Raw genomic sequence first — 12,307 nt, 5'->3', positions numbered from 1 at the left:
TATCATTTCAAATAGTGCCTTTTCAGTATGAAATTGTGATTCAAGAACTAATCTTGATGAAATATCATGCCTAATGCCACAGCTCAATCATCCTTAGGGGGTGATTTAAACACTAGTTTTAATTTTTCCACAGAAATCATTAGTTATATCTTTAACACCAATGTCAATATATAATGATCTTTCTTACCTGGAATAATTATAAGTGAGACAAGGTTAAAATATCCAATCCAAAGAATGTAAATATAGGCAAGTGAACAACTTGAAATGTTCTGTTGAGTCCTCTTTATGCAGAAACCTAGCAGCTAGAAATCATATATGATTTTCTCTCTCTCTCTCTCTGTTTCCTCTGTCACATCCAGTTGCCATCTCTCAAGCTACAAGGGAAATCTAATTGGATGATACGGGCATGGCTACCTCCCACTCCTTTATCATCCTCCTTACATCCTATTTTACTTTTCCTCTGATTTCTGCACACCACAGGTGACAGCCAGTATGAGACTAATACCAAGAAAGTACTCTCCTGAATGATGGTTAATGGAGGGCAGCAAGTGGTGAGAGGACAGAACAGGCTTAGGCAGATCTGGGAAGAGCTGACACCTGAGAAAGGAGAGAGATGACATCTGGTTCTCCTTCCACTCAAGGCTGCCCTTAGTCTCCTTTCACCTACTATCCATATGATAGAGAAGCTATTAGGATGACTTGCTCTTGGTTTCTTTTTCAAATCATGGCTCATACAGGAGCTTCATTAGCCAATTAAAGCTACATCAAATAAAAAGTTATAAAAATCAATAGCTGATTTAAAAACTATTCGAATGATTTAATGAACAAATGGCACTACAACTTATAAAAGCTTGGTAAACAGTTATAATTTATATTACTTGACTTGTTAATAGGAAAGTGTGGGAGAATTCTTAAATAGATTTTAAAATTATGTTGATTTATATGCTAATTATTTTACCCTACAGATTGATTAATGTTTTGAATGTCACTCTTGGCCTTTCTTTGATTTTAAAACATTGACATAATTGTTAAGATTCAAATGTTAAAGAAGAAGAATAATTGCTTATCATTATCAAACATTATTGTCAAAGTATGAATTAAGCTCTTTGCATTATCCAGGCATTTAAAAAGGGCCTAAGGAAATCAAACCAAGAATAAATAAGCTTTGAGTATATTAGAGAAAAGAAGGGGGGACTTGCTGGGAGGAGGAAAATCCTGCAGTAAGGGCTTGTGTGAGCAGGTTGTGAGGGAGGGCATCATTGTAGACTTGGAGAGCAGGAAGATACAGGACGTCAGGAAAGTGATGCCAGGAAAAACATAATTGAATGTTAAAAGCTCACTAGATTAACTCCACATGTTTTTTCCATTGAATATTCTTTCTGCTCATTTGTATGCTCTAAGTCTCAGGTCCCTGTTCAAAAATATCCTGTCTAGGGAAGGAAGGGTGGAGCTAATAGTGGGTAACTTCAGATTAGTTGGGTTTTGTGCCAGGCTTCTGTTGAACAACAAAGCTAATCCTCCTCATGGAAACTGCAGGGTAGTGAAGAGACTGACATTAGACAAAATCTTACAAATAAATGTGTGTGCTTATGTGCATGCGTGTGTGTAACCAGAAAGATAGATTGATTTATAGATAGATACATAATTTACATATAGATGTAGAATTTGAATATATAATATGGTATTGTTTACTATAATCACAATATTGTGCATTAGATCACTAGAACTTATTCCTCTTCTAACTACACATTTATCAACTACACATTGATCAACATCTCCCCAATGCCCCCAGCCCCAATTGCTGATAACCACTATTTTACTCTCTGTGTGTACAAGCTTCTCTTTTTTTAGATTCTGCATCTAAGTGATATCATACAGTATTCGTGTTTGTCTGATTTTTCTCACTTAGAATGATTCTCTTAAGGTCTGTTCATGTTTGCAAATGGCAGAATTTCCTCATTTTTATGGCTGAATAATATTCTATACACACACACACACGTATTTGGGACTTACATATATATCTCAAATCTTCATTCATTCATTCATTGAGGCAGGCTGTTTCCATTTCTTGGCTATTGTGAATAATGCTGCAATAAACATATCAGTACAAATATCCTTAGGATATATATCCAGAATCAGGATTCCTGGATCATAGGGTAGTTCTAGTTTTAATTTTTTGAGGAACCTCCATACTGTTTTCCAAAGTAACTATACTAATTTACATTCCCACCAACAGTGCACGAGGATTCCCTTTTCTCCAAATCATACTCAAGAGTTAACTTTTGTCTTCTTGATGGTAGACATTGTAACAGGTGTGAGGTGATTTTTTATTTGCATTTCTCTGAAGATTAATGATGCTGAGCTTCTTTTCATGAACCTGTTAACTGGATTTTTTTTTTTGGAAAAATGTCTATTCAGTTCTCCTGCCTGCTTTTTTTTTTTTCTTCACAGGTTTTTTTTTTTTTAATTGAGTTCATAATAGTTTACACCATTGTGAAATTTCATTTGTACTTTATTTCTTATCTGTCACCACATAAGTGCTCCTGTTCACCCCCTGTGCCCACCCCTCCTTCTCCTGGTAACCACTGAACTGTTTTCTTTGTCCATGTGTTTGTTTATATTCCACATATGAGTGAAGTCATACAGTATATGTCTTTCTCAGTCTGGCTTATTGCACTTAGCATAATTCCCTTCAGATCCATCCATACTGTTGCAAATGGGATGGTTTTGTCTTTTTTGACAGCTGAGTAGTATTTAATTGTATATATGTGCCACACCTTCTTTATCCAATCGTTGGTTGTTGGGCACTTGGATTGTTTCCATGTCCTGGCTATTGTTAATAGTGTTGCAATGAACATAGGGGTCATATGTTACTTTGGATTGTTGATTTCAAGTTGTTTGGGTAGATACCCAGTAGTGGAATAGCTGGGTCATAAGGTCTTTCTATTTTTAGTTTTTGGAGAAATCTCCATACTATTTTCCATAGTGGCTGCACGAGTTTGCATTCCTACCAGCAGTGTATGAGGGTTCCCTTTTCTCCACATCCTCTCCAACATACGTTATTTTTAATCTTAGTGACTATAGCCATTCTAACAGGCGTCAGGTGGTTTCTTAGTGTAGTATTGATTTGCTTTTCCCTGATGGTTAGTGATGTTGAACATCTTTTCATGTGTTTATTGGCCATCTGTATATCTTCTTTGGAAAAATGTCTATTCATATCCTCTGCCCATTTTTTGATCAAGCTGTTTGATTTTTTGTTGTTCAGTTGTGTGAGTTCCTTATATATTATGAAGATTAACTCCTTTTGGATATATGATTTTAAAATACTTTCTCCCAATTGGTGGGTTGTTTTGGGATTTTGATCCTCATTTCTTTTGCGTTGCAGAAGCTCTTTAGTCTGATGAAGTCCTACTTGTTATTTTGTCTTTTGTTTCTCTTGTCTGAGAAGACGTATTATTCAAAAAGATCCTTTTAAGTTTGATGTCAAAGAGTGTACTACCTATATTATCTTCCAGGATTTTTATGTTTCAGGACTTATCTTCAAGCCTTGATCCATTTTGAGTTTTTTTTGTGTGTGTGTATGGTCTACTTTAATTCTTTTGTATGTGGCTGTGCAGTTTTCCCAACACCATGTATTGAAGAGATTATCTTTTATCCATTGTATGTTCTTGCCGCCTGTGTTAAAGATTAGCTGTCCATAGATGTGTGGTTTTATTCTTGGGCTTTCAGTTCTGTTCCATTGATCTGTGTGCCTCCTTTTCTACTAGTACCATGCTGTTTTGATCACTATGGCTTTGTAATACATTTTGGAGAAGGGATTATGATGCCTTCAGCTTTGTTCTTTTTCTCAGTATTGCTTTAGCAATTAGGGGTCTTTGGTTGTTTCATGTGAATTTTAGGATTCTTTGTTCTATTTCAGTGAAGAATGTCATTGAAATTCTGACTGGGGTTGATCCAATCTGTAGATTGCTTTGGGTAGTATGGACATTTTAACTATTTTTATTCTTCCAATCCATGTTCATGGAATCTCTTTCCATCTCTTTAAGTCATCATCCATTTCTTTCACTAATATCGTATAGTTTTCATTGTATAAGTCCTTCACTTCCTTGGTTAAATTTATTCGTAGATGCTTTATTCTTTTCGTTGCGATTGTAAATGGAATTGTATTCTCAAGTTCTCTTTCTGTAAGTTCATTACTGGAGTATAGAAAAGCAACTGATTTTTGTAGGTTGATTTTGTACCCCGCACCTTTACTGTAGCTGTTAATTATTTCTAATAGTTTTCTGATGGATTCTTCAGGGTTTTCTATATGTAAGATCATGTCATCTGCAAACAGCGAGAGTTTCACTTCTTCATTCCCTATTTGGATTCCTGTTATTCCTTTCTCTCACCTAATTGCTCTAGCCAAAACATCCAGTACTATGTTGAATGAGAGTGGTGATAGTAGGCATCCTTGTTTTGTTCCTGTTCTCAGAGGGATGGATTTAAGTTTTTTCCTATTGAGTGTGATGTTGGCTATGGGTTTGTCATATATGGCCTTTATTATGTTGAGGTAATTTCCTTCTATACGCATTTTGTTAAGAGTTTTTATCATAAATGGCTGTTGGATCTTGTCAAATGTTTTCCTTGGACCTGAAGAAATGATCATGTGTTTTTATTCCTCATTTTGTTAATGTGGTATATCATTTTCATTGATTTTTGGATGTTGAACCATCCCTGTGTCCCTGGTATGAATCCCATGTGATCATGATGTATGATCTTTTTGATGTATTGCTGATTCAGGTTGCCAATATTTTGTTGAGGATTTTTGCATCTATGTTCATCAGCAATATTGGCCTGTAGTTTTCCCTTTTTTGTGTTGTCCTCATCAGGTTTTGGCATCAGAGCGATGTTAGCCTCGTAGAATGTGTTAAGAAGCATTCCATCTTCCCTAATTCTTTGGAATAGCTTGAGAAGGGTAGGTATATCCTTTCTGAAAGTTTGGTAGAATTCTCCAGGGAAACCTTCTGGGCCTGGGCTTTTGTTTTTTGGGATGCTTTTGATTGCTGTTTCAATCTCTTTACTTTTGATTGGTCTATTCTATCTCTTCTTAATTCAGCTTTGGGAGATTGTAAGAGTCTAAGAATTTATCCATTTCCTCTCGATTGTCCATTTTGTTGACATATAGCTTTTCATACTATTCTCTTATAATCTGTTGTATTTCTGTGGTTTCTGTTGTTATTTCTCCTCTTTAATTTCTAATTTTATTTATCAGAGCTTTTTGTCTTTGTCTTTGTATTTATCTTTTTGTCTTTGTGAGCCTCGCTAGAGGCTTGTCAATTTTGTTTATTTTCACAAAGAACTAGCTCTTTGATTTATTGAACTTTCTCTGGATTTTTTTTGATTCAATAGCATTTATTTCTGCTCTGATATTTATTATTTCTCTCCTTCTGCTGACTTTGGGCTTTGTTTGTTCTTCTTTTTATAATTCAGTTAGGTATAGTTTGAGATTGCTTATTTTGGATTTTTCTTGTTTGTTACGGTGAACCTGTATTGTGATGAATTTCCCTCTTAATATGGTTTTTGCTGCATCCCATATGAGTTGGTATGGTATGTTTTCATTTTCATTTGTCTCCAGATTTTTTTTTATTTCTCCTTTAATTTCCTCAGTGATCCATTGATTGTTCAATAGCCTCTTGTTTAGTCTCCACATCTTTGTCTGTTTCCTAGCTTTTTTCTTGTAATTAATTTCTAGTTTCATAGCATTATGTTCACAAAAGATGTTTGTTATTATTTTAATTTTTGTAAACTTATTGAAGCTTGCCTTGTTTCCCAACATATGGTCTATCCTTGAAAATGTTTCATGCACACTTGAGAAGAATGCGTATTCTGCTGTTTTTGGAGTGTTCTGTATATGTCTATTAAATCCAACTGGTCTACCTTTTCATTTAATTATACTATTTCCTTGTTGATTTTCTGTCTGGGTGATCTCTCTATTGATGTGAGTGGAGTGTTGAGGTCCCTTACTATTATTGTGTTATTATTAATATCTTCTTTTAGGTTTGTTAATAGTTGCTTCATGTACTTTGGTGCTCCTGTGTTGTGTGCATAGATATTTATAAGTGTTATGCCTTCTTGGTAGAGCATTCCTTAAATCATTATATAGTTTCCCTTTTTGTCTCTCTTTACCTGTCTTATCTTGATTTCTACTTTGTCTGATATAAATATTGCAACACCTGCTTTATTTTGTTTGCTGTTAGCTTGGAGTATCGTCTTCCATCCCTTCACTCTGAGCCTGTCTTTGTCATTGGAGCTGAGGTGTGTTTCCTCGGGGCAGCATATTGTTGAGTCTTGTTCTTGAATCCATCTCACCACTCTGTGTCCTTTTATTGGAGAATTCAATCCATTTACGTTTAGGGTGATTATTGATGTATGAGGGCTTAATGCTGCCATTTTACCACTCATTTTCTAGTTCACCTGCATTTCCTTTGTTTCCCATCTTATGTATTTTGGTCTACCAATTGAGTTATGTAGATTGTTATGTTATGTTTCTTAGTTTCTTCCTTATTTATCATTTGTGTCTCTGTTCTGCTTTTTTGTTTAGTGGTTACCATGAGGTTTGTATTCAAAATCTCATAGATAAGATAGTTCATTTTCTGCTGGCCTCTTGTTTCTTTAGACTAAACCAATTTAATCCCTTTCTTCTTCCCCTCCTTAGTTGTTTTGCTCACTTCTTATTCCATCTTGTATTGTGAGTTTGTGGTTAAAATGACAAGATTATCTTTATTTCTGGTGTTTTCCTTCCCTTTATTTTTAATACTATTCTTGAGTATTTGCTAACCTGGTCTAATATATAGCTACAAATTTCTGGTTTTGTCTACCTATTTGTCCCCTTACTCTATGATTTGTAACCCCTTTCTCCCTTTTTTTCCCCCAGGTATGAGAGCCTTCTTGAGGATTTCTTGTACAGGGAGTCTTGTGGCTACAAACTCCCTTAGATTTTGTTTACCTGAGAAAGATTTTATTTCTCCATCATATGTGAAGGATATTTTTGCTGGATAGAGTATTCTTGGCTGAAAGTTTTGTCCTCCGAAGATTTGAATATGTAATTCCAGTCTCTCCTAGCCTGTAATATGTTTGCAGAGAAATACACTGAAAGCCTGATAGGGGTTCCTTTGTAGGTAATTTTCTTCTCCCTTACTGCCCTTAGTATTTTTTCTTTGTCATCCAGTTTCGCCAGTTTCACTACTATATGCTTTACAGTAGGTTTTTTTACATTGAAACATTTAGATCTGATAACCTCTTCCACATAGATTTCCATTCCCTTCCCTAGGTTTGGGAGGTTCCCTGCCATTATTTCTTTGAACAAGCTTTCTGCTCCATTCTCCCTTTCTCCTCCCACTTAAATGTCTGTAACTCTTATTTTGCATTTCCTAACTGAGTTGTATATGTCAGAGAGACTTTTTTCATTTCTTTTTAGTCTTAGATCTCTCTCCTCCTCTATCTGGAGCATTTCAACATGTCTATCCTCGATATGGTGATTTGCTCCTCTATGATGTCCGCTCAAGTGTTCAGGGAATCCATATTTTGTTTTATCTTTTCCATTGTCTTTCAGCTCCAATATTTCTGATTGAATCTTCTTTATAGTTTCAATCTGGTTTGTGAAGTAGCTCCTGAACTCATTGAACTTTTTCTCTATATTTTCTTTTAAGTTGTTGAGTTTTTTTATGATAGCTGTTTTCAATTCTCTATCTTTAGATTACATATATCTCTGTCTTCAGGACTGATTTTTGGGTACTTGTAATTTTCTCTCTGGGTTGGAGATTTAATGTAATTTTTTATACTGCTGGAAGGCATGGCCCTGTTTCTGCACATAGTACTATTATTTTCTCGTGGTTACTCCCTATTGGCACTGGGTGGGTGTCAAGAGCCACATATTCTGAGCCCTCTGCATTCTTCCAGGATCCCAGGCATTGGAGCCTGCACTGGGTGGGTAGGGGGGTAGGCGGGAGGGGTCCTTTCTTCTGTGTGCTCTCAGGGTTTTCTCACTCTACCCTCACTATCTGCTTTCCTGGGGTGTTGACTTGACGAGGTCTTCCCTGCATTAGCTTTCACCTTCGTAGGGGCCTTCCCCTAGGCTGTGAGGGCCTTTGGAGATCTTTGATATTCCTGTGAATGAATGTCCTCTCCCCTGTTCCTTCCTTCTCAGAGGCTGCCTGCTGTCCTGGATCCCAGTCTTTTGGGGAGGAAGCAAAGTTTTCTCTTACCCCATTCCACCTCCTCTGAGTGGAGTCAAGCCTCTCCACCCTCTGTCATATGGCTGAGTGGGTCTCTCAGACATCTTTTGTGTTGTGTTTGGATGTCCTCTGTTGGAGTATGAATGCATTTTTCATGGCGTGGTTGAGGGGAGAGATTACTGGGAAAGTTCACTCCACCATGATGCTGATGTCACTCCCTGCTTGTCTTTTAATTGGATTTTTTTAATTGAGTTGTGTGAATTCTTTATATATTTTGGATAGTAACTACTTACCTGATATATGATTAGCAAATATTTTCTTCCATTATATATTTTGCCTTTTCATTTTGTTGATTCTTTCATAGGCTGTGCAGAAGCCTTTTAGTTTGATATAGCACCACTTGATGATTTTTACTTTTGTTGCTTGTGTTTTTGGTTTCATGCAAAAACTAACTGCCAAGAGCAATGTCAAGGAGACTTTCCCTATATTTTCTTCTAGGAGTTTCATGGTTTCAGGTCTTATATTTCTCTTTAATCCATTTTGAATGAATCTTTTGTGAGTGGTAAAAGATAAGAGTCTGATTTCATTTTTCTGTATATTGTTATCTAGTTTACTCAGCATCAATTATTGAAGAGACTATCCTTTTCTCATTGAGTGTTCTTGACATCTTTTTCAAATAATATATGACCATATATATAGTGGATTATTTCTTGGCTCTCTATTCTTTTCCATTGGTCTGTGTGTTAATTTTATGCCAGTACCAAACTGTCTTAATTTCTATAGATTTGTAGTATATTTTGATATCAGAAAGTGTAATAACTTTGACTTTGTTCTTTTTTGTCAAGATTGCTTTGGCTACTCAGGTTCTTTTGTGACTACATACACATTTTAGTATTGGTCTTTTCTATTTTTGTGAACAATACCATAAGAATTTTGGTAGGGATTACATACATTGAATCTGTAGATTGCTTTGTGTAGTATGGACATTTTAACAATATTAATTCTTCTAGTACATGAAAATGGAATGTCTTTCCATTTGTGTGTATCTTCTTCAATTTCTTTCATCAAAGTCTTATAGTTTTCATTGCACAGATCTTTCATTTCCTTGGTTAAATATATTCTGAAGTATTTTATTGTTTATTGTTTTTGATGCTATTTTGAATTGGATTGCTTTTTTATTTCTTTTTATTTCATTGTTAATGCATAGAAATAAAACCAATTTCTATATGTGGATTTTGTGTCCAACAACTGTACTGAATTCGTTGATTAGGTCCAACAGTTTTTTTGTTGGAATCTTTAGGATTTTCTATATATAAATTCATCATCTACAAATAATGACACTTTTACCTTTTTCTTTTCTATTTGGATCAATTCAATTTCTTTATCTTGCTCATTGTTCTGGCTATGGCTTCCAGTACTCTGCTGCATAAGAGTGGTGAGTGTGGACACTCTTCTGTTCTTTCTAATATATGATGAAAGGCTAACAAACTTTCTCCATTAAGAATATTAGCTGTGGGCTTGTCATATGTGGCCTTTATTATGTTGAGTTATATTCCTTCTATATTCAACTGGTTGAGAGTTATTATCATGAATAGACACTGAATTTTGTCAAGTGCTTTTTCTGCATCTATTGAGATGATCATGTGATTTTTATTCTTCAATCCATTAATGTGATATTTCATATTGAGGATTTGCAGATGTTGAACCATCATTGCATTCCTGGAATAAATCCCACTTGATCATAGTGTATTATCCTTTTACTATATTATTGAATTTGATTTGCTTATATTTTGTTATTTGCTTATATTTTCTTTTGTAGTGCTTTTGTCTGGTTCTGGTATCAAGTGATGCTGGCCTCATAACATGAGTTTGGAAGCATTCCCTGCTCTTCTATTTTTTGGAAGAGTTTGAGAGGGATTGGTATTAATTTTTTTAAGTGTTTGTTAGAATTCACCAGTGAAGCCATCTGGTCATAGACTTTTGATTGTTGAGAAGTTATTGATTACTGATTCAACCTCCTTACTATTAATTGTTCTGTTCAGATTTTCTCTTTCTTTGGGATTCATTATTAGTAAGTTATAATTCCTAGGAATTTATTAATTTCTTCTAGGTTATCTTTTTATTTCAGCTTGAAAATATTCTTTCTGAATTTCTTATGAGGCAAGTCTGGTGGTGATGAACTCTCTCAATTTTATTTATCTGGGAAAGCATTTATTTCCAATTCTTTTCTGAAGGATAACTTTGCCAAGTAGTGTATTCTTTGCAGGCATTTTTTTTTTTTATTTCTGTGCTTCAACTATATCGTCCACTCTTTCCTGGGCTGTAAAGTTTATACTGAGAAATTTGCTGATAGCCTAATGGGGACTCCTTTGAAAGTTGCAAAGATTTTTTTGGCTGCTTTTAGAATACTCTATCTGTCTTTGATTTTTGACTGTTTCTTTATAATGCACTTGAAGAAGATTGTTTTAATTGAAATAATGGGATGATCTATTAGCACTGTGAACTTGGTCGCTCAATTCTTTCCCCCGGTTTGGGAAATTCTAAGCTATTGCTTCTTTAAATAAACTTTCTGACCCCATTTCCCTCTTTTCTCTTTCTGGAACTCCAGTGATTCTGATATATATTGTTTTAATTTTGTCTTATAGATCATGTAGGCTTTCTCTACTCTTCATTTTTTTCCATTTATTCTCTTCTGACTGTACTGTTTCAAAGTTTCTATCCTCTTACTCGTTGATTCTATCTTCAGTCTGTTTTGAAATTGATGCTCTCTTTTGTATTTTTCATTGCATTCATTGAATTCTTCAGCTCCAGAATTTGTTTAGTTCCTTTATATAGTTCCTATCTCTATCAAATTTCTTATTTTGTTAATGTATTATTTTCTTAATTTCATTGAATTGTCGTTCTCTGTTTTCTTGTGGCTCATTGAGCTTCCTCAAACAGTTACTTTGAATTCTTTATCAGTTAAATCACAAAATTGTGTCTTTGAGTCTGATTACTAGAGGATTATTGCTTTATTTTGGTAATGACATGTTTCCTTGATTCTTCATGTTCTGTGGAAATTAATGAACAGAAAACTCATTAAAATGGAATTAGGAGGGCAAAAGAGGGAGGTCTCATACTGTATGTTAATAGCAGGTCCCAACTGGAAGAAGAAAAGCTTCCTCTTTTTGACCAGCAGGAAGCTCAGCCAATAAGAGACTGTCATAACTCAGCCAATAAAAAGCCACTATACTTCAAACTTTCAATTCCTCCAATGAACTTTTTGTTTACAGTTGTGATCCAAGTTCCTCTTTCTCTTTAAAAGAGAGTTTCTTTTCCCCTTATTGTTCAGGACTTGCATGTGGCTTGCCATGGTTGTAGACTCAATTGCAATTCTTTGCTGATGCTAAATAAATCCATTTTTTTTTTCTGGAAAAATAACTAGCTGTCTGTTTGTTTAACGTCAACATTTTGAAGGCATATGGGGATCCAAAGAAGACCCCCTACAACTCCTAGACTGGTGAACAATAGGTGTTTTTCTTGCCACCCCTGGAGTTTGAGGGTCAGTCTTTTCTCCTGGATCTGAGTTTCTTCCCTCTTTGCATTTGGGACTCTACAGGCTTTATTTGAGATGTATTTATTTATTTATTTATTTATTTATTCATTTTTTTTTATTTTTGGATGTACACCATAATATATTTTGAATTCTGTGTAGACTACATCATGTGCACCACTTGAAAACTAATTATAGTCCATCCCCTCACATGTGAGCCTAATCACCCCTTTTGCCCTCCTCACTTCCCCCTTCCCCTATGGTAACCACCAATCCAATCTCCAATGCTATGTTTTTGTTTGTCGTGGTTTTTGTCTTCTACTTTTGTGTGAGATCATGTGGTACGATGAGGTATCACCTCACTCTGGTCAGAATGGCTATAATTAACAAGACAGGAAACAACAGATGTTGGAGAGGATGTGGAGAGAAGGGAACCCTTGTTCACTGCTGGTGGGAGTGAAAACTGGTGCAACCACTATGAAAAGCAGTATGGAGTATCCTCAGAAAATTAAGGATAGATCTACCATATGATCCAGCTATCCCACTGCTGGGTATTTAT

Source organism: Equus przewalskii, chromosome 17 (assembly GCF_037783145.1).
Source record: "Equus przewalskii isolate Varuska chromosome 17, EquPr2, whole genome shotgun sequence".
In the NCBI taxonomy this organism is placed as follows: Eukaryota; Metazoa; Chordata; class Mammalia; order Perissodactyla; family Equidae; genus Equus; species Equus przewalskii.
The sequence above is the reverse complement of the archived record's forward strand: the minus strand, read 5'-3'. Positions refer to the sequence as shown.